The sequence below is a fragment of the Uloborus diversus genome, chromosome 7 (assembly GCF_026930045.1).
Source record: "Uloborus diversus isolate 005 chromosome 7, Udiv.v.3.1, whole genome shotgun sequence".
NCBI lineage: Eukaryota > Metazoa > Arthropoda > Arachnida > Araneae > Uloboridae > Uloborus > Uloborus diversus.
In genome coordinates this window covers 112,222,097-112,245,316 of record NC_072737.1, presented here as the reverse complement: position 1 = coordinate 112,245,316, position 23,220 = coordinate 112,222,097, and positions in this window count along the sequence as shown.

The window sequence follows — 23,220 nt, the reverse complement described above, 5'->3', positions numbered from 1 at the left end:
ATGGTTTTGATACACAATTTTCAATAATTACAAAATTAAATTTTTCCACAATTTAAAGTTGGTGACCAGTATCAGTGTCATCAACTTAGCAAAGTATTTATGGTAATCATGTATCAGTGTCCGACTCATTTCAAAATTTCTGCATTTTTAATGAGACAGTGACACGCAAAGGGATCAATGGATTGGAAGTTTTGAGCCAGGGCGCCCATACCCAAAATTTAAGGGGGCAGGCTCAAAATTTTCCCCCATGGTTTAGCAGAATATTTTCCCCATGGAAACCGATTTCAGTACAGATTAGAGATATTAAAGTTCGACATTTTTAATAACTTATTCATTAATGGCTGGAAAAGAAATTTTTATACGTAATTGCAAAGAAAAAAACACTAAAAGCAAGGAAGTTCTCATTTCAAAAGGGGAGCTTGAGCCCCCCTATATGGGCTCAAGCCCCACTTGGTTTTGAGTAAAATGCATTCAAAGACGGGCTTTTCTTGAATTTTTCTTTTATGTCATGCTGCATAACTGCAGCTACAAAGGTTATTAGTACTATTTCTAGCCATAAAACGGGAGAGGTTTCCCTGCCATTTGTACTGGTTGATCCAAATTTTTAATTCTGGCACTTACATCCCCTTTCTTCTCTCTGCCTCAATTGTTTACAATTAGCTTTGATTTCAAAAAAAATCACAATATTAAAGTAATAAAAAGCCTTTATTACAATTATCTCTAATGTACATTTATGAAAGCTTACATGTTTTCTTTCAAAATATTTTAAAACCCGTATATGCACTGCACATTGTGCAGTCATTTATAAAAGTTTCATTTTTTCCATTTCTAAGTTCCACAAAAGATAAAAAGATCACTTAACAACAAATTATAAAGATGAAGACAACCAAACTTTTATTTACATCATGAGTAATGAGTATATTTAGCCTGGAACAAAAGAAAATGATCTCTAAGTTGATTTTATTTTATTTTTAGAAGGTATTGAAATAAAGTTTTTATAACTTAATTTTTACATTGAAAATATATGAGTATTTTTATGAAAGTATAAAACCACACAATTATCTTGATCTAGTTTGTATGGACTAACTATCACATTGATATTTTAATGTTATGAGTTGACAAATTAAAAAAAAAAAATGTACTTTTTAAAAATGTACCTTTTAAATGGAAAAATGAATAAGGAAAACATTAGAGATGTTGTGCGCATGAATACAACTCTTTTAGCAATAAAAGAAAAAGCTTGGAATTTTTTTTTTAAAGTTAAATATCATATCTTTTCTTCCTTTTTAGTTTTTTTTAAAGGATGAATTGCAGTCATAAATCTAATGTGAAAATACTATTTATAAAAATACAAACCAGATACATTTTTTGAATTGAATTCAAATCTCAAATCAAAGATAAATGAGCAGATGAATAGAAACATGTTTTTGACTGACAAAGGGTTTAAAAAGAATTTGTAGGATATAATATTTAATTGAGAAAAGTGAACAGTCAAGAGAAAATTAAAAAATTGAACAGTAAAATTACAAAAACTTACTTTGAACTATTGAAATAAATTTGGTAAAAGTTATTTTACGATTTCATATTAGAAGATAAATCACCAATCATTTAAACCCGTCCCCCAGAAAAGTTTAAAACTTTAGTCTTTAATTTTCTCTTGTTTTTCAAGTGAGCCAATTGTTCGTATGAACTTAACATTAAATTGGTTTTGAATTCATACCATTTTTCTAAGGACTTTTTCCAACATTGTCAAAGATGCAAGTATCTACTGACTGACTTTTTTTCACAATGTAACCTTTTTTTGCATAGAAAAAGTACCTATTACACTCTTTTAATGGAATTTGTTGCTGCCACATATTTATGAAAAATTGTTTGTTACCATTAAAAAAAAAAATTGGAGCTTATGAAAAATGCAAAAAAAAAAAAAAAAAAAAAAAAAACCTTACTTATCAACTAAAAAATTCAAAAAGTGACATGTTTTTTAAATGTTACAGTTAAGTAACCAGAGAAGAGAAAAAGTGATTTTTTAGTTTCAACAGTGATCACTGAAAATTGAACAAACCTCAAATAACTATCAAGTAGAAGTGCTCACTTTACCACCAATACAAGTTACTGCACCAATCTTAATCAAACTAGTTTAAGGTTGCCGACGTAATTTACTCAGCAGAGATGAAATTCAACTTGCTGGAATAAAACTGCTCAGTACCACTGCATTATTTATTATAGGGTTTGAAGAACCAGAAGTATCAATCATTAGTTATAAAATGCAGTAAAAAACATTAAAATAATTGAAATTCTTTTAACAAGCTCCAACATACAAAACCTCAGGATAGCATATTAGATGATATGATCAGGTATAGTAGCCGATTTTTTTGGGGGGGGGGGGGGCATGGGGCCCTTTCAAAGTAATAAAATAATTTTTAAATATCTCTTTAAATATTTTTTAATTTATTTTTCTTTCGTGCAAAAAAAAATTTTCAACAGTTGTATAGAAAAACAGAAGCATATTTGAATAAAATCACTTTAGATTGCCAAAGGAGCAATGTTGGAGTCGATGGTCAGTGCAAAAGAATCAATTTAACTCACTAGCTCAATGTTTTAAATGAATTCAAGAGTTCATAATATAGCAGTTTGTTCGTCAATTCTTTATTAATAGAATTAATTATAATTAACATTCAAAAAAAGTCATACATACCTAGTCAAGTCATTTCAATCAAGAAAGCTTTTCTCAAATTATCGACCTTTGTTTCAGCTTATAAAGACATGAAAAGTGAAAGAAAACCACAAGGTATTTTTTTGGCAAAACCAAAATATTAACGTAATGACATGTAGTACCAAAATGTCATCCGACTTGCATCATGGCTTTGCAAACAAAACAGGCACTGCTTTGAAATTGCCAAAGAAATCGTTTCCGAATACTGCAATTAAAATTATATGCTCAGAAGATATGTTTTTTTTTTTAAATTTCGTAATATTTTCTAGTCTAAACTAATAAGTTCAAAGTCTTGTTCTAGCTGGTTTTATAACGTATTTCTCGTAGGAAAAAATATTAATTAGAAAAATTCAACACAGGGCTATGGGTGGGTTTAATAACCTAGTTCTCATCTCACCATTATAATGACTGTTTTTAATTGAAATACTGCTCATTATTATAGCATTTGGGGAAAATTATACCCCAAACTTACCTACTTTAGAATTTTATTATTACCTACTTTAGAATTTAACTGACTTTAAACATTAAAGATGTCTGCATTCAAAGTATATATGAATATAATGCTTCTGTACTTTGAAATAGATTAAGGTAAGGCCCATAAAACATTTTACTAGGATCCCAGGAGAATTTTGTTTGGAAACATTTGCATGAGGGATGTTTCTTGTTCCTCTCCCTTGCCCCCCCCCCCCCATATAATTTCTGTAACAACCAGTGATCAGGCATATATTTCCAATACACCTTTTGACTGTTAACTTTTCCGTCCCTTCAGTTGCTGCTTCCAGAAAATAATGGTACATTGGAAAATTTATTCACATGTGAAAATAGATCTAACCTTTTCTGACATAAATTGTAAGAATCAGAGGGAACACCAGCCAGGTACTACTAGTCAAGTTGAAAATATTTACAAGGTTATAACTCTGTATTTACCAAATGTTTCTAAGACTCTTTTAAAAACATTAAAAAAAATATATATATGTATATATATATATATATATATATATATATATATATATATATATATATATATATATATATATATATGTGTGTGTGTGTGTGTGTATGTATATACAGTGGAGCATCAAAGATCCGCCACCCTAAAATCCCCCAACATCCAAAATCCGCTTTGATTTTCCCCAAAACTTAATTTTTTAAATAATGAGGATGAAGGAGAGGCAGAATCTAAAAAAATTCTAATCTTGGAGGGTGTGCAGGTAGGAGAAGACTACATGGAATTTTTAAAACAACAAGATATTGTGTCTGAGCAAGAACTCCTAATGCTGTACAACATACAAAAAAGACTTAAGCTTAAACTATCAAAAAATATGAAACAAGCTACAATTTCTGAAATGTTTTCAAAATGTAAATAGCAAATGATTTGTAAACTTGTATATATCAAATAATGTAAATAACTGTAACTATTATATTTTTATTCCTTGTTATTTTTATTTTTCCAATTTAAAGGTACAACTCCCACCTATTTCCTTAGTGACCTGAAATCCGCAAAATCAAAAATCCGCACAACCACTTCTCCCAATTTGTGCGGATTTTTGATGCTCCACTGTGTGTGTATATATATATATATATATATATATGGATTCTCTTTTTAAACAGGTGTTTGGCAATTGATGACCTTTGTACAATAAGGAGACAGCTCCACTTCTAACAAATATATTTAATAGCAAAAAATGTATACAGAATTGTTGGATGAACTCATGTGTAAGGCAAAGTGCCGAAAAATTGCTACAATAGCACTTAATGTTCCAAATTCAGGAAATTTCCTCAATTTTAGTCATCTCTATAAACTAAATACCAGAAGATAAATAAAAAATTATGTATATGGACATAATTTTACACTTTCAGAATATTGACTAAAGTTTAAATAAAAGTTTTTCTAGGTAGAATGCAGGACTTAAAATATTTTTAAACAGCTGATTGCATGAGAATTCAAAATTGTTAAAAATAAATAATATAATAGTAATTAAAAAAGGCTACACTTGAAAAACATAAGTTTAATGTGATCAAAAAAAAAATATATATATATATATATGAATATGAATTCAAAACTTAAACAAGGTCATTACATTAAATTAAAGGGAACAATATACATATTTGTTCCCCCCTCCCTTAAAAGTAGGTACAGGAATAGAGCTCTAATACAAAGAGGAGGCTTGGCGGTTCATCTGTTGCCCAATTGAGTATGGCAAAAGAAGCGTTTTTTTTTTTTTTAAACTCAAGTTTTATTCTATAAAGCGTTTTGCCACGCATTTTCAGTCCTTAATCTGTTTAATTCATTATAGCAAAAAATGGGTCTTTTCTCATTTAACAAGATGTTTCATTATGCAAAACTGCCATACTAGCTCAAAATCAAGACCACAAGCTTCATTGCTGAAGAATAGGAATGCAAAAAGAAAATGACATTTTATTATTTACGGTTTGAAACCATACATGATAAAAAAAGCATTTTTCTCATCAAGCTGAAGCTATAATTTTTTGTACCGGCTGTGTGTTGTAACAAACTGGTGGATGTCTTTTGTTTGAACCAAGGGCAAAAAAGTTGAATAGTGAGGATGAGGGGGTAGAGATTGCAATAAATATTTCATAAAAAATGATGAGGAGGAAGCATGGTTCATCGATTTAAATCAGGTGATTTTTTTTCAAAAAAAAAAAAAAAATCACCTGATTTTTTTTAAATGTTCACTTAATTTTTTTTAAATCACTTCATTTAAATCAAGTGATTTTTTTTACAAAATCATTAATTAAAATAATCATTTTTAGAGTGTATTGCTCTAAATTTAACTACACTTAACGTCAACAGGCAAAAGTATATAGATCCCTCTGTGTGTATAACAGATTTTCACTCTGGCAATATTGCATTTACTCCAAAATTACAGTGCAAAACAAAATAAAAATTTAGTTCTTCTTGTACACCATGACTAATATAGTTAAGAACAGTAATTGTTCATTATATTATTTTACACTAAGAACATACATAATGATGAAAACCTTATTTTTGCGCAAAGCATAAAACAAAATCGGATATTATCCAAGCATTATTACGCATTTTTAAATTTTTAAAAATGCATTTATAGTTAGAGAACTTATCTGAATTTAAAAAGTAAGCTGAATGGATTCATCTATTATATGAAGTATATTATATTTAAAAATGCAAATAATTAATATCTACAAATTTTTGAAGATTTAAAAAAAAATCTGACTTTTTTTTATTTTATTTTTTATAAATCAGGAACCCTGGGAGGAAGGAATAGCTCCATGAACAATAAGGATTTCCTTTTCATAAAACTGGTTACATTTTTCAATGATTTTTTTAGTGGTCAAACATTATTTCCTGAAGAATTGATCGAAGGTGCTGCTTTTATTCAACTAGTTAAAATTGTCTCATGCTACATTCTTTGGTCAGTTCTATCTAAAAAAGCTCAAAAATTCAAGTACTTTCAGCAGTTTTTAAGAGAAAAGTATGACGTCAGAGCCAATGTGTGTGTGGGGGGGGGAACGAGAAATCAGCTATTGCATGGAAATCTGAAAGCTAGATATTTTGTACATCTTCTTGGATATACAATACATATGGGTTATTCCATACGAAATGAGCAAAATTTACAAAAAAGTGGTGGCCGCATGGTAACAGATTTTTATGAAATTTGGTATACAGGTTCCGTTTATGCCTATATAAAAATATCTAAAATATTTTTGCTTAATATTATTTATTTGAATAGTTACATGCGATTGAAAATTGGTCAAATTGAACAGCATTCTCATAAATGCTAAATGTTGCATTTTTGAAAGCTTTTATCTTATTAACTTTAATGAAAACATAAAAGTTATATGTTGTTGTAATCTATGGAGTAGGGTAATTAATCTGATGTCAGTAAAACTTTCAAAGTTATTATAGTTAACTTTAAACCCAGTTTCAAAAACTGAAAATATTTCAGTTTTCTCATAACTAAGCATTTTATTTTTTAATCTCAATCTTTAAGGAATGCATTAGCTTTGCTGAAATTAATACCCAATAATGTACTAAGTATCATAAAAGAGATACTTTACTTTTGAAGTTTTATTTTAACTCTTTTGTCTTCAAAATCAGTTTTAAACTTAGTGACATTTTGTAAAATTATGATTTTCCACTTCACATAGATACAAAGATTCAAATGAGGGAAAATTCTGACAACTTTAAAATTTTGCAAGAATATAGAGCTGTTCTTCTACTACTTGCTTGAAGAAACTCAAAATTGGTTTTCGATTTCCAAACGTAAAATAAAATTCAGAAAAATAGCATTTTCTTTGTGTTTTATGGGTCAATCCATACAGGTTCGACGGATGGGTGCGCTCGACCATTCTTAATATTTTTTTCAAATTCATATCTCTAAAAGCTGCATATGAAAGATGTTTAAAACCACTTTTATTTTTTTCGGTCAACTGGACCTTTGATTTTTTATAGGTCATCAAAAGTGATTTTCGTGGTCAAAAATAGGACTTTTAGACCTTTGCATTTTGGCCAAAATCTATTTGAATTACATTTATAACAGTTAATTTAACGCTTTGTTGTTAAAGTGCATAAGTTGATAGTTTATGTTTGTATTCAGTTTGATTTTGCAGGGGAAGAAAGTGATAAAAATAAATTTTATTTTTTCATTTATCAAATCTGAAATTGTTTACTTTTTTACGAATTAGTTTACGCACTACATACACAGGATTATCTTCTGTCAAAAAAAAAAACTCAAGGGCGATGGGAGGGGAACTTAAATGTTTGTGAGGGCAGAAAATCTGAATTTGTCAAATGGAACTCAAACTTTTTCGAAACATGATAATATTTGCCAAATGGAATTCCAAATTTCGCCAAATGATAGTTTTACTGAATAGAACTCAATTTTACCAAATAGTGATAATTTTGCCAAATCATCAAACAAAATTACAGAATAAGGAAATTTTTCGAAGGTCACAGTGACCTCCCATCAGGGCTCTTCTGGTGGAAAGTGGGAAAATTGTTTGGCTTTGACCAATTCTTGCTACATAAGACTATACCTTTGTTAAAATATAATTCAGTTTTACAATTAGGCTCTTAAATTAAAGAGAAAAGATCTGTAAGGCTAAGCTATTTTTTAAAAACTTTACACACCTTCAGAAAAAAATCCATGTAGATGACACAACTTGAAAATAACTTTTACAAAAGAGAATATTCATTGTAGATTATCACAATAATTGATAATGAAAGCAAAATTTATTGGATGATGAATTTTGAATAGTTTAACAAGAATATGTAACAATCGGAAAATATATTTAACAGATAAATTTCGAAAAAGCACAATGTCATTTTACCCTTGTTTAAGATGAAAGTGTGTTTTTCATATTCATGATATTCATTTTTTCCAAACTTTTACACAAATCTGTTTTTGATGAATGTGCATAAACAATAGGCACAACTTTCTCTGTTGCAGGCAATTTATATGGGCCAATAAAAATTATTCCATCTTTTGTAAATATATCAGGATTTTTAATCATGTCTTTGATTTCCTGACATTCAAACAGTTCATCAACATCTATTCCAATGGCAGCACAGGACTCACGTAATTTGTTGTATTCTTTATATTTCTTTTGCATTGTTGGTGATAATACTGGCTGAATGTTATCATGAACAGTACTCGATCCCATATCATTTGAGGTTTTCTCTTTTTCTTCAGAAGCTGTATCAATCAATTTCTCTTTCAACTGACTTCTTTTAGTTTTTAATATTTTATTTTTTATCAAGTTTCTTCCTTTTATTTGGCAAAGGTTTTGACATGGTATCAGCAACCATAATATTGCCCCTTTCTGTAGCATTTTGTTTTAAACTGTTTTTGGATTCATCTGTTTCTAAGGATATGTTTTCAGTTGGATTTTTAACACCGATTTCTTTTCCATTATTTGTTTCATCTGAAGTTAGGGTCATTCCCAAATTAGCTTTATTTACTTTTTCAGACTTATTTATTTCTGAAGCAACACACTCCTTAACTTCATTATTCTGACCTTTTCTTTTTCTATTAATTGGCAATTTGCTATCCTTCTTTTGACACTCAAACTGTTCCTTTGACATTTCCTTAATATTATCACTAAATGCATTAGACAGTGTATTTTCAGGAAATTTTTCCTTTTTAGCAGTAACTGAAATTTTGTTTTCAGTTTCATCACTTAAATCACTGCTAAACTTTCTCTTTGTTCTCCGAGATATTTTGAGATCTTCTGATTTATTTATTTTTGGGCCGACTTTTGAAGATGATCTTTTCAGAGGAACAAAATTTGTAAGCTGATCATTATGCGCTATTTCTTCATTCTGGTCAGCAACATCTATTTTCTTACTTTTTTCAACAGATAGAGAGTTATCAACAAAATCATTTTGATCCATTATTGAATTGTTTTCACATACCATTTCTGCTGAAGGGGTTTCGATTGGTGTTTTCTTACAGTTAATTTTACTTCGTGTAAGCCTACTTTTACTCTTTAGCAAGCCAAGATCTATCTTATCTTCTACATTTTTATGATGAATATTTGTTATTCTTGTAACTTCAGCTTGCTGCAATTGAATTGACACTGGAGAACTCCCAACATTTTTTACATCTTTTCGCTCAATATTTGTTGTGGATTCTGACAAAGGTACTGTTTCAGTTTCATCAATCGAACCGATTACATTATCAGTATCAGAAGCATTAACTAAGGAAGCACATTTATGTACTTGTTTTCTGTTTCTTTTCCCAGCTTTTCCAATCAATCTGTTATCCTTTGTTATCTCAGACTTATCACTATGTTTTTCAGATTTCTTTTTCGGTGATTGAAAGTGTTTGTCCATGGTACATTGCAATAATGTTGATTCATTTGTTTCAGTAGTTTTTAAACCGGAACTGCCACCTTGAGATTTACATATTGATGAATTTTTAGCCATTGTCATATACATATTAATTTCATCATTTAATTCTTTATACTGTTGTGACAGATTAGATTTGGGTGATATTTTTGACTGCTTTGGTGAAGGTAAGATTTGTTTTTCACTTTCAGTAGAATCATCAAGAGTCACTTTTTGTTTAGAATTAATTTGATGCTTGGATAAAGGTTTCTCAGCAAGTTGAATCGAATTCTCCAAATTTGTTGACTGTTTTACAGGGGAAAAAGTCATTTTATTTACACTTTCTAGTTCAACGGTACGGTTACATGACTCTAGTGTTCCTGAGTTTTTAGTTTTCTCAGAACAAGCAGAAAGCATATCTTTTTCACTGGTTTCATGAAGTTTGGGAATATTTGGAGAAAACCTAGCAGTAATTGAATTTCTCTCCTCACTAACAATATTTTCATGAGGTATTCCAAATTTACTAGAGTTTTTGAGAGATAAATTTTTGCTTGGTTTCAAAAACTGTGAAGCTGATTCAGTTTCATTGGAATCTAATGTTATTTTAGTTTTTTTCATAACACACATATTTATATCTTCTACACTTGAATCTGAAGTGCATTTAGATTTTAACTTGGAAGCTTTATTCGCTAGTCTTGAAGATTTTATAGGTGATTTAGTATTTTTATTTTTGTTCGAAGATATGGTATTTTCTTCACTTATCATGTTTGCAGACATTGATGAAGATGGAATATCAGGCTGAATATTGGCATCATCTATGTGTAATTCAGCATGATTTTCAGTCAGATTCATGATCTTGCTCTCCCCAGAGTTACAAGATTCAGTTAAACTTCTTGACAGTTCAGATTTTAGGGGAAATTTGCATCCTTTCAGTCGAGCTTTCTTATCCTTTTCAGATTTTATCTTAGGACAGTTATTAGTCACGGAATCAGAATCTACAGAGAGCTCATTCTCTGCGTCTTTTGATTTGTTAAAAGCTACATTTGAAGCGCGTTTGGGAGACATTAGAGTTTTACCAGTTTCCTCAATATGTATTTTGATGGGATCTTTAGCAGTTACTTCCACCTTGTTATCAGCTACAGTGGTCAACTCACATTTTGGAGAAAATTTATCTTGTTTTAAAGGAATTTTAGTAGTCTTTTTAATGTTAGCCAGTCTCACAGATCTTTTAGACAATTCAGTAGTCTTGTTTGAAGATATGGCATTTTCTTCACTTATTATGTTTGCACCCAAACATGAAGAAGATGGAGTATCAGGTTGAAAATTAACATCATCTGCGCATAATTCAACTTGATTTTCAATAACTATCTTCCTCTCTTGAGAATTACAAGATTCAGTTGATCTTGTAGACATTTCACAATGTGGGGAAATTTTGCTTCCTTTTAATAGTGTTCTAGAAACTTTATCATTTTTAGATTTTATCTTAGAGTTGTAATTAGTCACTATAATAGAATCTCCAGATGCCACAGTTTTTGGGTCCTTGGCTTTATTAGAACATACATTTGAAGCATATTCGGAAGACATTTGAGTTTCACTAGTTTTCTTAATACGTATTATAATAGGATCTTCAACAGTTGCTTCTACCTTGGTATTAGCTCCAGTGGTTAATGTACATGTTGGAGAAAAATTGCCTTCTTTTAAAGGAGTTTTAGTCATTTTACTGGTTTTGGGTTTCATCTCAGACTTGTTTTTTGTAGTGATAACAGAGTTTGCAGTTGTGTCATTTTTATTTATTGTCTTAAAATTTTCTGAATCTTTTGTTTTGTCAGCATACGTATTTAGAAAACTTTTTGTACCAGTGCTCTCATTATCTATAAGTGATGTAACAGATTCTTTGGGAGTTTTTTCCCTTTTCTGTGCATTATGTGATTCAGTTTGCGTATTTGACAATTCACATTCCATAGAAAACGTGCCTTGTTTTAACAAAGACTTGTTGGTTTGATTACCCCTGATCCTTGTTGCCCTTTTCAGTTGCTGAATTGTTTTAAGGTTTTTAGTATGTGTTGATTTTGTTAGACATTCAGTCTCCTTCATATACGGCAAGCTTGAGAAATCTGATTTTGATGGGACTGATACTAGCTCATCAGTATTTATATTCTTTTCCAAAGATTCATCACTTCTGTTCTTACTTCTATTTCGAGTTTTTCTGATAAAATGTTTAGTATTTTCTACTTCACCAGTTGATTCTGTAACTGGCGACTTCACCGACTTCTGAATTTCCTGCGGTGGAGTATCTTCTACAACAGTTTCAGCTTTTCTTTTGCAGCGCCTTTTTCCAAGCTGCTTGGGCGAATCTGACGCTTCATACAGTTCATTTTCAATAATAACATTAACTTCTACAGGATTTTTATCGATACCATCATCCTTCATTTGAGCAGCTTCCACTTTATTACATTTTGACAACTGTTTGTTACTTTTAACTGATTTACCTTTGATAGCAGGTAAGTTAGATATTTTACTTTTTTTATTAGATTCAGACTCGCTTTCATTCCCTGTTTTATTAATTTTATCCAGACTAATTGACGCAATTAAAGAATCTACTTGCTGAGATTTTTTAACAGCATCACATTTTTCAGATGTAGAAAATTTTTTTCCTGTTTCACTATTTGCCTCCGAGAAACTTATGTTGCTGTGCTGTTTTCCTGTATTTTCGATACTTTTCGTATTTGTAACATCCTTAGAATTAGTTGCATAATTTTCTCTTGATTTATTTTCATTCCTGTTTTCAAAAATACTTTCATTACATTTACTTTCTTTCTCCAAGGACTTCTTTTTTGGACTATTTTTACTGATGACCCAAGAATCTAGAGTTTTTTGTTTCAATTTCGAGTTTTCCTCAGTAGGCACAGTAAAAAGCAGAGCTAAATTAGGTTTAGTAATGGTTTCAAAAAATACTTCCTGTTCAGCTATGCTCAATGATTCGTATTCATCAAGAGAATTTACTAATGGTACACCAAACCTTGCAGAAGTTTTCAAGAAAGGTTTTAAACCTTCGAAAATTTTTTTCTTTCTCCGGGGACACTAAGACTGGGCAAATTTAGTAGCGTCCATCCTGTACTGCAAATTGTGAAGTGAGTAAAAACTGCAACAATTACATACCAGTATAAACTAGGTTTACCATTCACCCTCGATTTATTATTTATTGATATGCATCACTAACAATGCACTCGCACATGCACGATGTAAACACAGCTGAGTCTATCGAACCGGCAGACCTGCAAAGACATATGCATCTTGATCATGCGCATTGGTTCAAAACCCCTCTAAGCTGCTATTGAACCTTGCTGCTAGGTGTCGCTAGTATACTCTAAAACTATACTCACACTAGCGTATGAAATACGTTAACTTTGGAATATACAAATACAAATGTGACGACCAGCTACAGGCTCTGGGCCCCAGCTAGGCTGGTCCTAGTCAATTTAACAATCCCCAGTGAAGATCAATGGCCCTCTTAAAACTACTAAAAAACTATTACTCTACTCCCTTGCTCATTACCACCTTTTCCGGTAAGCTGTTCCATCCAAGGTTACACTACCCTGTTAAAAATAATAATTTTTCCTAATATCCATGTTAGCCTGAGATTTAAATACTTTAAAACAATGAGCCCTTGTCCTGTTTTCAGTGCTAAACTTCAGCCCGTAACATCTTTCATTTTAATAAATTTAAACAGCTGAATCATGTCCCCCTCGGTCGGTTGCTCAAGACTGTACATTTTTAGCCTTCTAAACCTGGAATCATAGTCTAAATGAGAAAGTCCATTTATTAGCCATGTAGTCCGCCTTTTGAACCCTTTCCAATGCATTAATATCTTTCTTAAGATAAGGAGACTAAAACTGAACAGCATACTCCAAATGAGATCTTACCAAACTTCTATGTAACAGAACTTCTTTAGATTTGTTTGAAACAGATCTATTGATAAACCCAAGCATCTTATTGGCTTTGTTACTAGCTATGCTGCACTGTTGACTAAACTTTAAATCCTGACTTATTAAGACGCCCAGCAGTAAATTTTTCTGCCTGACTAATGACTGAACCTTGCAAATAATAACTTATACACTTATTTGCTTGCCCTAAATGTAGCACTCTGACATTTCCCAACGTTAACAGCCAAACAGCCATACCCCATTTATCAGTTCACTCCGTAATATGATCTAGATTCTCTTGCAGCTTATTTGCTTGTTCTTCATTTTTTACAATCCCATAACTTTGACATCATCAGCAAAACAATTCATGCTCCCAGAAATATTTTTATGAATATCGTTCATAAAAACAAATGAACAAAACAGGCCCTAACACTGATCCTTGAGGAACCCCACTTGAAACCTCACTCCATTTTGAATAATTTCCCCTCACAACTACCCTTTATTTCCTTCTAGTCAGCCAGTTTTTCATCAAAATGAAAAAAAATTCCCTCCTATTCCTATATCAGCTATATTGCTATGTAGAGCAACATGCGGTACCTTATCGAAAGCTTTTTGAAAATCAATGTAAACAACATCTACAGGCTTCTTATTGTCTAAAGCCATGGTAACTTTGTCATAGGAAATGTAATAAATTAGTCGCACAAGATTTACCTTTCCTGAAACCATACTGAAAAACTAGTCAACAGATTATTTGTCTCTAAAAAATTTAATATCTTAATTTTTATTAATGTTTCAAAAATTTTGCAAACCAAAGAAGTTAGACTCACAGGTCTATAATTCCCCGCACTCCCTTTAGATCCTTTCTTGAAGAGCGGTGTAATGTTAGCCAGCTTCCAAATGGCACTGTCCCCGAGTTATAAGAAGCATTGAAAATATTTACAATTACATCTTCTAATTCCTCTGCACATTCAACTAAAATTTTTGGATAAATATTATCTGGTCCCGGAGCCTTAGTCTCCTTAATTTTTTTCAAATGAAGTAAAAACGTCATTTGAGATTTTGTGTAAATGTAAATAAAAGCTTTATCTGCAAAAGTGAAATAAAATTTCAGATCAGTATTAAACATTTTTCTTTTGTAATTTAAAAGCCTCATGTACCATATAAAACACTTTAGTGCGGTGGCGGATCAACAGGGGAAGGGGGGGGGGCGATTTTGGGGCAATCGCCCTCAAACGGCTTGTAAATTTAAAAAATTTGCGGAAGAAGACCACCAAACGACTCCCCCTCCCCCCCCTTGCAACTCCATCACAAAAAGTAGTAGACAACTGTATTTTTACGACTTTAATTCCAAAAATTTTCCAAAATTTTCCTTGAACCCCCCCCTCTCTCGAATAATCGAAGATCGTCGAAATCTTTGAACTTTTGGAGCTTTAATTACGAAAAAATCGCCGGGGAAGATTCCTTGAATCCTACTTTTTTTACCTAATGTTATCAAAGTCATCCTACAATTATGTTTTTAAGATTCTCCAATTCCAAAAAACTTTCACTGCAAAAACATCTCATTTTCCTAACTTGACAAAAAAGATCTTAAACTATGTTTTTGTTGCTTTAATATCAACATATTTCAGAGAGAGAGTTTTAAACTTCAATCCTTCACATGTTGTCTTTAAAGAGGGCTTTCAATTGCGTTTTTGAAGCTTCACTATCGAAAAGGTGAGCGACAGCTCCTGACTCCATAAAACTCTTAACGCCAAAGATGGCCAACAACCCAGTAAGCAAAATATCTTGCCTCAGTATTGCATAAAGGTTGACATGCAAGAAAAATCATCTTGCATTAATGTTGCCTCAATGTTGTTATGTTACTCCATTTATGCTGTCAGGAGGCTGCCACAATATTGACTGACGAGATGTATGCAGCATAATATCAGGAAAATATCAAGGTAGACTGCTTTTGTAATCTTGCATACGTATTGATATGACAGGATAATATCAAGATGTTGTCATAACAGCATGAAATCAAGGTCTACGCAAGATGATCTTGCTTTTGTAATCTTGCATACGTATTGATATGACAGGATAATATCAATATGTTGTTATGACAGCATGAAATCAAGGTCTAGGCAAGATGATCTTGCTTTTGTAATCTTGCATACGTATTGATATGACGGGAAAATGTCAGGATACATTGACATGACAGTATGAAATCAGTACGTTTGCAAGGTGTTTTATTTGTTTATTTATTTGTATTATTTTCACTTCAAACTAGAGAATTAAATTTCATTTTTTAATTATTTCTGTTATTCTTCAAGACTGATTAGTTTTTCCCAGCCTAAGAATATTTTCTTAAAGCTGACATCTGATCGGAAATTCATATAAAGATATTAATAGTACTCGTAATTTAATTTAAAAAATGAAAAATTCTTCGTTTTGCGTAATACTTGACTTATTTTTTTTTAAATTTATGCTTCTAATTGTATTATAAAGGACATAAAATACTTAGTAAGGAATAATTGCAAAAGTTTTTATAGCACATTAAAGAATAAAGATAACAATAAATAAATAGATACAATAAAGTACATTTCTGAATGGATGTCAGCATTGAAAATATCCTCTGGACAAAACATATGAAGTTATCTTAAAGAATAACATAAATAATCATTGAATAAAAATAATCTTACTCGTGAGGATTGAAGTTATAATACGAAATTCTCGGCTGCTGATCCTTTGTTTCAAAGTCTAAGGACGATCTCGGGCATTTCTATCATTGATCGCACAACGTCTGCGATATGGCTTGTCTTAGTACTATAGTAATCAACAAATGCAGTTATCAGTCATTCATAAGTTATTCCTAAAACAATACTATTCCACACTAATAACTAAGCAACCAACTTAGCGAAACCTAAAGAATGCAACGCCACGTGCAGCGTGGAGCTCTATGAAGGTCGAAGGAGGAAGATAACATGCCAGCAATGCAAGGGACGCTGGGTATAAAGAACTGAGCGCATGCGCAAGTATCAACGAAATTCCCCCTGTTCTATTGTGTACTAATTACCTTGACGGCGACAGAATGAAATCAATACATCTTGACGGCGTCAACAGCATGTATGCAATGCTGATATTGTAAGGTAATATCAATATTGGTATTTTAAGATGAATGCAATGTTGCATACGTGTTGTTATTGCAATATTGCTTTTTAATCTTTATGCAACCTTTATGCAGTATGAAACACGTCAATATTGACGCCGTCAGCATAATATCAAGATCTGTCAAGGTTGTTGCAAGAAATTTTGCTAGTAGGGAAGAACAACCATATTTTCAAGACTCCTATTTCGAACAATTTTCGGTGGAAAGTTCTCGTTGCTTTCAAGAGAAATGAAGGCTTCACTCTCTCTCTCTCTCTCTCTCTCTCTCTACGCTTTATCTATTCTCAATTGACATTTCACAGTAGGAAATTTCATTACAAAAAGCAGAGCTGGCTTTCTTATTGTCCTTTGTCAACGGGTTAAATATTTATTTCAGTTCTTGCTCAACAATAGGTTAAAATAAATATAATATTAATGATTATACAACCATCCAAAATTTAAATTAATTAATTAATTAACAAAGACGTTTTCGATTCGATCCATCGCGCATCGAAACCATGCTTGTCACAACTTAATTACACACAAAAAGTTTGATCAAAATCGGCCCAGCCGTTTAAAAGCCTTACGGTGACAAACGTCCGCACAGAAGATTTTTATATATTAAGATTTATTATTTATTTGAAGTTTTTAATTATTTTTAATGTTATTTATTCTGTTGATCGCTAGATGGCAGCATCAGTAACTAATGCTGAAGATCGTAAGATTGGAAGTAGGATTTTGTTTCAGGGAAAGGGTGGAGGTTCTGGTTTTGATATTCACATCAATAATTTTACATTCTTTCACTTTTTTGACTGACTATCTTAGCGACTGTGATAGAATATTTAAGTTTTTCCCCTCCAATTTCGGACCGTCTCCATTGCTTAAAAATTTTTCTCACTTAAAAAGAGCCGATGACAGTACAATAACACAATTTTTTGTATGAAACAACTACAATATCTAAGAAGAATAGGGAAGTATCAACCTATCAAATATTCCAATTTTAACTATTGCACATTGTTGACAGGCTTACAAAACACAAAAATTCACCATGACCGGATTTTTAAAACCAACGATTGATTTTTTATGAATTTTTTAAAGAGCGATGCGCAAAAAAGAGGTGTGGCCTAAAACGTCAGCAACTGACGTCATTTCCCTGTTCCGATCAGAACTCCATTTCCATGCCATGTTGCGCCTACCAGGAGGTGAATAGCACTGTCGTTTTCAGCCTTTTTAAAGCCTTTAACCAGCATTTTTTCCATCATGGAGCTAGGATTCACGAAAGGTCAATCCAATAACCTTCCTCAAGTAAAGTAATTCATGGTGTTTGACTTTTTTCGAAAGGACGAGAGATTTAATGTCCTAGAAGTACGGGGAGTGAAACAACAAAGTTTCACCATTGTTAGTCTTTAAAATTGTACGTACATATCCGTCTATATTTGCAGTTCATGTTATTCGCATTAGTTTCCCTTATCAAGATTGATCATTTCCATTTGTGTGTCGATGGTTTTTTTATCTGAATATATAAATTACAATGTAAGAGCGCTATTCCAGTTCTTACTTGGCGGCTTTTAATGAGGCGCGCATTTTGTAACAACCCTACTGCAAGTGATTCCAGTACTAAGTTTTAGAGTAGTTTTTGCATGAAATTTTTTCGCTTTGTTTTCAATAAAAGTTGATCTGCTTTTTTTTTTGTGGAAAATTGTTTTAAATCCATTAATACATGTTAATTATCCTTGAGTTTTTGTGCAACTTAGCAAAAAAAGGAAAAATATATTTTTTTGCTCTTTTGATAAAAATAATAAATTTGAAAATGGTGTTCATTTCATAAAATAAGTACCTTTTTGCATGTGAGAAAGGTCTTGTATATATAGAAACGCTTCTGGTGATAAACTGAAAATGTATTTTTAAATTATTAATTTGTAATAGTTAAAATTTGAAGATAGTTTGAATGTTAAAAAGAAAGTATTAATAGTTTTTGCACTGTTATTAAAATGGAAATAGTAATGCATCTATTACTTTCTATTTAAGTTTATTGTGCAGGGTTTAAATTCCTTTGTTTACTTGCATTTTTTAAAAAATATCTCAAATGCTTATTAAACATTTATTTACGAACAGTTGTGAACATATATTTCAAACTGTATTTCTCACTTGACACAGTTTTTAATTGAAATGCAGTGCAAATTTTCATTTTCAAATTTTAATTAATAAACACACTTGAAAACACTTCTTTCGAAGATCCTGCTGGGACGGAACAATAACAAATCGCTTGTGAGGAGTTTTTTTAGATGTAGATACGCATCCAGGAACGAAGCAATACTTGTAATTGATTCTACTAGCCATGACAAAGAAAATCAAATTAAAAACAATCGCAAAATGCATTAAACCCTACACACAGCAAAGGATTTTCACTAGCCTTTTATGCGCGCTGCTGTTAGAAGGCTCTTGTTTTCCCGCGCCTTCCCCCAAAGATCGCCAAGCACTTCTTTGTCCTAGCCAACCCCGCCGCCTCGCAGCGCGGCAGTGACGTCAGTCAAAGGACTTACAAGCAAATGACGTCACTCGCGCGTGAACTTTAAAAAATTATTTAAAAAAAAAGTATTAGTCGTATCGTAAAATTTTTTTTGCAGATGATGTCCATGTATGTTACTCTATCATATAAAAATAAAATTAGAAAATCGAATACTTCCCTATTGCAGGGATTTAAATAAAAATCGGTATACAAGTGGGCAGGCCCCGGACCTGCGTACCCGCACACCCCGCAGTTCGAGGGGGGGGGCACTACTTCCTTAACCTTAAGGGGCCCAAGAAATTAGAAAAAATAAAATAATAATAATATTTAATTTGAGCTTTGACATCTTGAATTCAAATTATCTTTTTCGCAATCACGAGTGTGTGTATGTAGGCGAGTGTGTTTGTGTGTGTGGGGTATGTGTATGTATGTAGGCATGTGTGTTTGTGTGTGTGAGGGTGTTTGTGTGTATGTGTGTTTGTGTGTGGGGGGGGGTATGTATGTGTGGGTAGGTGTGTGTGTATATGTTTGTGTGTGTAGGTGTATGTGTAAGCATAGGCAAGTAAGTGACGCAACCTGGAGACGGTTTTCGCTAGAGGAGCAGCATCGTGAGGCGGCCGGTGGACGGTGGTGCTGCAGAGGGAGGCGGGGCGGCGGGAGGAAAATAAATTCATTGGAACATCAAAACCGTCAAGTGAAAACAATAAGCAATCGTGATTGCTCAAAAAAAAAAAAAAAAAAAAAAACTAGCTTCGAGACATATAACGTTGCAAACATACACTACCGGCCTCTGGAAAGAGGCCCTACATATTTTGTTACAGGGGTTCCAAAATTTATAGATCCGGGCCTGCAAGTGGGCAACAGAAACTGGTTAGATTTTCCCTAGGCGACAGTTTCTCGCACGCTGATTGATAGGCTCAGTGGAACGTTATTCTCATAAAGTTTGCCTGTTGTAACGAAGGGGTATATTTGTTCTTTTTAGGGTTCAACAGGTATTAATTTCAAATTTCACCCCAGCCCTTAAGTCGTTTTTCGTGAAATTTTAAGAATTAGAACATTTTAAATTCTGTTTAAATCAATCTTTTTCTTTCATAAAACAATGAGACAAAAAAACGAAAAATAAAGTGGAAGTTCAAAAACCAAAAAAAAAAAAAAAAAAACCACGCTTTGTTGTAAAATGAACTAAAACGCAAAAAATAATCTTTGATTGTCCTCTGGATGAAAATCTGGATTAAGGTCAATTCATTTCGGATATAAACCCAGGAAAAGAGGTTTGACTGTATAAGCCCTACAGTTCGTCTACAACGAGGGACCAAAGTTGCTAGTTCAGGTCCAGAAAAATGGCTTTGCTTTTGAAATTAAACTCTTTTTACCGTTTTCTTGCTATTGCATTGCAGTGTAAGCCTACTGAATTCATTCACTATGTAGAGTAAATTCCCCTTTCCATTCCGTTGTATTGACAAGAAACGCCAAATCTGTTAGGAAAGCAATAATTGTACCAAAGCTTTAAACCGATATCAAAACATCAATTTTCAAAATTAAAACATCGATGGTATCGATATATCATAAGATTAAAACATTGTTCCATGTTCCTAAACTTATCTTAATTATTAAGAACTATGCATATGTTGTGTCTTAGAACGTGCCCTAAGGTACAATATGTTTGGCTGTCCCAAAGTACAATCACCACGTGGTTTAAGGAAAACCAAAAGAGTGGTCTCTAGATGCACTATCATTATTTTCTCATAACCGAAATATTTAAAGTATACTCCTCTTTTGTAACAAAATAAATTTCAGTTGATAAGTTTTATAAATACGAAGACCGAAAATGAAATAAAAATGAAGAAAATATTTACTTTGGAGTCATGAGAGGAGGCGTTTCTTTCTCTCACAAAGTTTCTTTGGAGTTTTCTTTCTCTCACAAAGTCGTCAGTTTTATTCATTTGATGCTGATTTTTACTATTAGATTCTTAGAAATTCGCAATGCCCCAAGGTACAACACTCTCCCCTACCCTGCACTACATAACTTCATTCCTGTTAAATATTCGATGTCTTTTTAACAACTAAAAAGAATCGATGCATGTAACTAATATACGACTATTCGAAGTAATACTTTTTTAACTCATGTTTTATGATACATATAAAATATGTTAAACATCGAGTTTGGCACTTTCAAACCAAAAATAAATAAATAATAATAACAATAAAAAAAAATTAATTTTAATTTTGACCCTTTGAATTTAAATTATGTTTTTCACAATCACGAGTGTGTGTGTGTGTGTGTGTGTGTGTATGCAGGCATGTGTGTTTATGTGGGGGGGGGGGGTATGTGTGTTTGTGTGTAGGGAGTATGTGTATGTGTGTGTAGGCATGTGTGTTTGTGTCAGTGTGCAGGTATGAGTGTGTGGGTAGTTGTGTGTATTAGTGTTTGTGTGTGGTGGGGAATGTGTATGTGTGTGTAGGTGCGTGTGTATGTGTAGGTGTCTGTATGTATGTGTAGGTGTTTGTATGTATGCTTGTGTGTGTATGTATGTATGTGTTTGAGTGTTTGTATGTGTTTGAGCGTAAGTATGTGTTTGTGTGTGTATGTGTTTGTGTATGAGTGTGTAGGTGTATGTATTTGTGTGTAGGTGTGTGTATGTGTAGGTGTCTGTGTGTATGTGTATGTATTTGTGTGTAGGTGTGTGTGTATGTGTCTGTATGTATGTGTAGGTGTCTGTATGCGCGTGTGTGTAGTATATGGATGCAACCTGGAGACGGTTTTCGCTATAGGAGCAGCATCGTGAGGAGCCGGTCGACGGTGGTGCTGCAGAGGGTGCAAGCGGGAAAATAAAATGATAGCACATCAAAACAGTCAAGTGAGAACAAGAAGCAGTCGTGATTGCTCAAAAAAAGGTGTTTTTGTTAGTGGTATTCAAAGTCAGAAGGAAAGCGCTGTAATGTTTTGTAAGAAATAATGTTCGAAGTAACTGTAATAAAAATTAATACTGCAGATAAAGCACTGAATTTGTGCAAAAATTAAATAACTAGAAAATTGCCAGACTGGGGGAATCGTACGACGGGTGAAAATTGCTTCTATATTTGAACGAAGCAATTACCTGTTTGAGAATATTTTGATAGTTGAAATTTTAACCCTAAACACCAGTAGATAGCGTTCATTGCTGACCACTTTTTCGTTTTGATGAAACACGATTGTTACTCGATCGTGGGTTACTCGATCATCGGCTATTATTTATATGAAGAATGAAACAAGGGACGGGTTGTGGTTCCGCTTCTTCTTGTTCATCTTTATTGGTGGACGAGAAGTCCATACGGCCAACTACGGATGGAGCAATAACACTTCTGTTTTCATAAATTATCTTCAGACAGCGTGTATTTTCTTTAAAAACGCATAAAAGAAAACGCATTGCTTCAAAAATTTAGAACTTTTTTTTTCCTTCATTTTTTAGGGAAATTGTAAAATGCGGGAAATTTATAAATAACAAACTTTGATCCGTGTAAAATTAACATTATTAGAATACGGAAAAACTTGAACCTGATTTTAAAAAAAAACGTAAAATGGGGGGTGGGGGGGCGTTGATTTGGTGGACGCAAAATCGGGGTTGCACTGTGCATAAATGATTGTTCATGTATACAGTGGCCGTCGCTTATACGAATCACGTTTGTTCCAAACAATTTTGATTCCATAAAGCGGCTGGTTCAATAAAGCAGCAAATTCAATGGAGCTGGATATTGTTCTGTTTTTGACGGTTTGATTCATTAAAGCGGTTGATTCAATTAACCACTGATTCAATTAACCGGCATCCACTGAACTTACTTCCAACGGAATTGCATGGAAACTTGTGCAACTTATGTTGAAAGCTCACATTATGTTCAAAGATTATAAATATTTATAGCGACTTGAAATGCATAAGTGCAAGCTCAAAGTACATTTTTAAGTAAAATTATAGTTTATAAAATCAACGACCTTTTGGGAGCGGAGAACAATAGTATTGGTATATACACTCAAACCTGTTTTTATGCGGTCTTTTTTCATGAGATTTTTCTTTTGCGCGATTTTTTTTTTCTTTGAGCAATCACGATTGCTTATTGCTTTCATTTTTACCGTCCTTGATGTTGTGGT